The sequence below is a fragment of the Vombatus ursinus genome, unplaced genomic scaffold (genome assembly GCF_900497805.2).
Source record: "Vombatus ursinus unplaced genomic scaffold, bare-nosed wombat genome assembly UNPS02014805.1, whole genome shotgun sequence".
NCBI lineage: Eukaryota > Metazoa > Chordata > Mammalia > Diprotodontia > Vombatidae > Vombatus > Vombatus ursinus.
In genome coordinates, this window is record NW_020954583.1 from 12566414 (window position 1) to 12572704 (window position 6291).

Consider the following 6291-nt stretch of genomic DNA (forward strand, 5'->3'; position numbering starts at 1 on the left):
AGTCCCTTGTTAGTCACTTCTAGTTACTGACTTCTGGGTTCAGCTCTACAGGGTTACCCAAATTATCTCAGCTCTAGTCTTTGATGGTACAGAGGCAAAAAAGCCTCTTACAGATAAGAGCACACTTACAGTTTCTCACTCATAGTTGCTTTCCAAATAGAAGAAAGGCATAGTGATCTTAAGCTAAGAATACATCTTTCCTTTTCTACCCTGACATTTCCTTAGAGATCAAAATATTCTGATATAGAGAATTCTCTTATTTAGGGTTAAAGGGTCACACAATCTTCTCTGGCTTGCTATACAAATAAGTTTGAGCCCGAACCAAAAATAAACTAAAGAAGCAAAATCGTTATTCTCCACCACCTAGCCTGCATAAATTTCTTTATTATGCATATCTGTGAACAGCAAATCCAAATCTGTTAATATATAATGGGCAGACTAAAAACATTGTTTTTGTACATGTCCATGCCACATCTCCATAAACCAGGAGATTTTAATGTTCCTTGGTGGGAAGGAAGGGTTTACAGGGCCTGTTTTTGTTTTTGTGTCTCTAGCAATTAGACCCTATGTCTTACACAAAGTAGGAAGTTTAACAGATTTGTTGATTCATTTTCATTGAATACAACGTACAGTAGGCACCCAGAAGGGACACTGTTTTAGTGAGACTTGGTCCATGCTCTCTTTAAGGCCACGGATGTTTGTATTGTGTCTGAATTAAATCATACTATACAAGGTATCTAATAGTTTTATGACTTTTTGGTGATTTCAAATGGAACTAAGATATATAAATATTAGCATCACTGCTTTATATTTTAGGTTCATTCCTTTTTAGGCACATCTTATTTTCTCTTAGAGAGATAATGTGCAAGTGAAAAATATTTTATCTGATATTTTATGTTTGGTTTAGATTTTAGAAAATTTATAGAAATTCTGACCCTTTACTTTTTCCAAAGTTATATTTAATGCTTATATATTTTAAATTTGTTCTGATAAATGGATATGTTTATGATAGATGTATTTATCATTGTGAATTTATATATATATATAATGAGTATGATTAATTAAAAAATAAAATTATGTCTTCAGAAGATACTTTGTCCTATTTATTTCAAATCTTCATTTATAATTTATTTTATAAGTTATTGCAACATCCTTTAGTCTTAAGATCATGCTCTTTGTCCCTATTTTTATATAGGCAAACTGTAACTAAATGATCAAGTCTCTCAGACTGAACCAGTACTAAAGCAAAATGGGCCTCATTAATTCCAGATTGGTGACCTCATTACCAAGTCAAGTTCCACCATAGAAAAATGCTATGAAAAAATCCCTCAAGTCACAAATAAGTGATAACCAAGAAAAAATGTTTGGTGCATCAGCATTAATGTAGGTCAGCTGACTGAAATATGGCCTTCAGTGGGATTCAGAATTTATATTCGAAACATTGCAGTTGCTTTGAGACATCATACTACCAACACCACAACACAGTTTCAAAGGTCTAATAAATTAGATTCTTCCTTGGCTCAGTCAAAAATACCATGTTCAGCAGTTTGACAATAGAGGCCTCCTCTAATTAAATTAAGTGCTTTAGATTCTCTTGCCAGCATCACTACCTAGAGCTGATGGAGTGCCACTTTGTAATATTGCTCGTCTGGCTCATCGCCCACAGAGATGATCACAGAAATCTTAGTGAATAATTTGATCTGGAGTAGTTGAAAGTCAAGAAAGGGAAAGAAATTTCCTTGGTGGTAGAAGAATATAAAAAGAACATTAAAAATGATATTCACTTACAATCTAGAACATCTTTGTTATTCCCCCCTTTATAGACAAAAATACTTAATTTTAATTAAGAATACTGTTCATTGTTATTTCACTAATTCAGCAACTTTTCCCTCTTAATGTATTACCCCTTCCAGGACTATTTGGCCAGCTCCGAGTCATTTATTTTTTTTTAGTCTTGGTCCCCAGAGGACAAGTGACAACTACTTCCTTCTACGAGTAAATCTGAGAGGAAGTGGGTTTTGGTACTGTTGCTCACTAGTCCCTATGAATATATTTCCTATTGATTATGAAACAATAGCCTCAATTAGGCTTTAGGAAAGGGTATTTACTGAGTGAGCATGAATAGCTGCAGAATAAATTCCATAAACTGATGCTACATTTTCCACTTGCACACACAAGCTTTAAGGGATGACTCTTCAAAGCACAAATATAAGAAGATAAACATGTATCATGCCAAGGGGTAATTTGCAGCTCCTAGTTAATAGGAGTTTTTCCTCCCTTTTAAAAATTCTCATGAAGTTCCCTTAGATAAGATTTCCTGTACTATGCTCCAAGGTCTCTCTAAAGTCTACAATCTACCTTTCTTCATCAAAAGGTTTCTCCTTCTCAGAAGATCTTCTTCTGTTGCCATTACCCTCTATTGCTTTGACGGTCAATGCTACTGCTTCTGGTTGCTGGTAGAACCTCTAAGGGCTCTAATGAGTTTTCTAAACCCACATGGTTACCTGATAAAGTGAGTAAGCCAGATGTTAATTTCTTACCCTAAAGGGATTTCCTTTCAGTGCTTAGCTGGAGTCTCTCCATCATTAGTCTGACCTAATGCTTTAATACATGATTCCAAACTGGCTTTCTTTATCATAAGCAAGTTGGAGGTATATCTGACTATTTTAGATAAGATATTATGTCTTTATTCAATGATCAAAGCACTTTTAGGGACTTGCTTGCCCCTAGTTTATACTTTTGGTTGATTGATTTAACCTGGGCCCAATTACCTCAACAAAAACATTATCCTCATGATATCTTACTCTATCTTTTAGAACACAGAAGAGAAAAAAATGTTCCAAATAACTTCAGGAGGGTCTATATAACCTGAAAAATGGCCTAAGAAAGAGGATATGCCTGGGTTATATAAAACTTATATGCCAGAATCTTAAGCATAGGGATCAATCTTGGTGAAGTTATAATACAGGAAAAATGAAAATAAGGCTTTAAAATGAGTATTTACTAACAACCATAAGAGAAGCAAAATGTTTGATAGAGCATAAAATCATAATGAATGGCCAACAGGGAGATAAGCCTGAAATGTCAAATATCAATCACAAACCTTAGTAGAGAGTAGGCAATAGCCTTAACTAGATTAATATTAGCTCATTCAACAATCATGAAAAGCTAAGTGAGTAATGTATCATGCTATATGACCAATAGTTTTCTCCTGGTTCTTCAAAAGTATTTGTCTGTATTAATAGTGCCTGACAGCAGGTAGTTGGAAGATATAGAAAAGAAATGCTGAAATGAGTCTCAGGACCAGTTCTAGACAAAGCTATTAAATAGATGAAACTCACTCCTATTTCATTTTCTCTTTTATTTTTGGCACACTTCAATCCTTGGAATATTTTTCAATAATGCTTCCTCTGTGACTCCTACCTAGAGTTGGCCTTCCAGTGCAGCAGAAGTGTAAAAAACCCTTCTTTCTAACAAAACTTACCTATCTAGTACAATACTGTCTTCCTGGCTAACAAATAGGATAAACTAATTCAGACTGAGATGTTAATGGATGAAAATGATTTATGTGTCACCCTATCCCAGACAACATTTCATTTTAAAGAAGACCTTCAAAAACTTGGGATTTGATGGGTCCAGGGTAGTTTTGAAGTTATTTTAATTAAACAAAATATGCCATCACAATTATAATGATGAATTTATAGAATGTTAGAGCTAGAAGTGTCCTTGTGGGCCAAGCTCCTAAGCTTATGATAGGGATAGGAACTAGACCAATGATTTCTTTGAGCCAGAGAACTCTCAGATGAGGAAACTCAATCCTCCCTAAGTATCTTTTATTTCTTTTGTTTTTTTCTTCACAATTATGCAGGCCGGTACCTTCTCTGAAACTTGTAATCTTAGAGAGTTGCCTAGAGTACTGAGAGTTTGACTCACTTTTCCAGGATCACACAGACCGGATGTATCAAAGGTGGACTTGAACCAAGTCCATCACACCTCTATGCATTACATCTTTATGCATTACACTATATCGCCTCTAATCTTGCTGATGAGAAAAAAAGGACTGAATTGGCTAATTGACTTTCCTAAAGTGTATTAGCTATGAATAGTTTCTGGTTCTTCTCCGCAGACATCCAAATACTATGTTTTTTGGAAAGTGTTCACACAATGGCAGAAAGAGTATGTGATTTAGAGTTAGAAGTTACCCTAAATGATTATATCATCAAACCATTTGATCTTATAAGACACTTAATGACCAGTCATAGATTTCCTTTCTCTTCATTTAAATTTGAATAGGAAATTGATGCATCCATGCATCTCCCCCTCTCCCAACAACTGTGAATGCCAGGAAATACTAAATAAAATTTCCTCAAGTATACTTTTGTAATTTTTATTTTTTGTGAAAATATTTTCCCTCCTGTTAGAATGAATTTAGAAAATGCATTGTGGGGCCAGCTAGGTGATGCAGTGGATAGAGCACTGGCCCTGGATTCAGGAGGACCTGAGTTCAAATCCAGCCACAGATGCATAACACTTACTAGCTGTGTGACCCTGGGCAAGTCACTTAACCCCATTGCCTAGCCAAAAAAAAAAAAGACAGAAAATGCATTGTGTATAAGCAAAGTTATAATAGAGATACATAGTATGATACAGTGCTGAGATACACACACACACACACACACATATAGATATATAAAATGCTAGGATATGTTATAAACATGGATACATTTCCTTTCTCTCTCTCAAACCCCTTTTTTGGTAGGTTACAGAATTTATAATGGGACAGGAAATAATGATGGAGATTTCTGGAGCAAATTCTGTATCATGACATGGTGCAATTAAAGTGTTATTTTATTTATAGATACAGTAAGGTGCAGTGAACTTGGAGGCAATAAGTCCTGGTCAAGACTAGTTTTTTCCATATAGTGTCAATGTGATATTGGGCAAGTCACTTATTCTCCCAGTGCCCCCAGAAAACTCTAAGAATATAAGTAGCAGAGAAGGTACAATCTACATTAGCAGAGAAACTTTTTTGCTGGAAATTCCCTATACCAATAAAATAATAGCATTGGTCTAATAAAGTAATATTTGCATAAATAAATCCCAAACCAAGGAAGTAAGAAATATAAAAAACACTGAGTATGATAGAAAACCAAAGTCCATATCTCCAGGAAAATTTCAGAGATGCAAAATAATTAAGGAACTAAAATATAGAAGTCAAAAAAAAATTCTGAGCCATGTGATACAGTAATGTGTGAGAAAAGAGTCAAAATCCCTGTGACTGTAAAGATAATAGCATATTAATGAAATTTAGAAGGAGGTCAGCATTGAGAAATGAGTAACCCCTGTAACATGTTGAAAGAAAGCTAAGCAAAATAGAAGAGCAAGATAGTTAGCATGCCCTGGAAACTTCATCATCTTGGAACCTCAATCAGGCCTTGGAATTCACACATCAGGAATATCCTCAGCCCCTTGTGCCTCGCTCACTGATTAGATAGTTCCTTGCAGAACCTCCATTTCAAGGGGTGGGGGGTGTCTCCTAGGCCCAGCCATATCTCTTTATTCCTTTTCCAGGTTTACAATAATGACTCTTCCCCAGACTTTCTCTACCAAGCACAGAAACCTCTTCAACCTGGCAGCTCATGCCAATTCTAGAATTCACCCGTTGGAAGTAATCTCTACCCTTGCTGATCTTTTATCATTTGAAACTTCATCATTGAATCATAAAATTATAGATTTAGAACTGAAAAGAACCTTAGAAGCCATTTTATCGTACCTCCTCATTTTATAGATGAATGTTGCAAGGCTCATAAAAGTGACTTGTTCAAGGTCACAGGTAGCACATGGAAGGGAGGGATCCTTTTATACCTGCTATGTTAAAGTAATTTGCTTTAGCATTATTGATTTAGAATTGTAAACTGGGCTTTTGTGTCCTTTTGATTCTGTCTCTACGGCATCTTTTGTATTTTCACACACAAACTCTCTCTCTCTCTCTCTCTCTCTCTCTCTCTCTCTCTCTCTCTCACACACACACACACACACACACACACATGCTTCTCTCCACTCAGATGAATGTCATGAACATTCAGGTCCTTAGGACCTATTATTTGGACAACCATGATAATAACTCCTTTGACCTTAAAGGTACTCTACTATGTGTCTCCAACTAAGCATTCTAATCTTAGTTAACATTACTCTCCTCACACTCAACATCTGAGATAAACTAGACTATTTCTACAATATGATGCGTCATATCTTATTACTATGAAAGTTGTATCCCCTTGCCTAAAATGC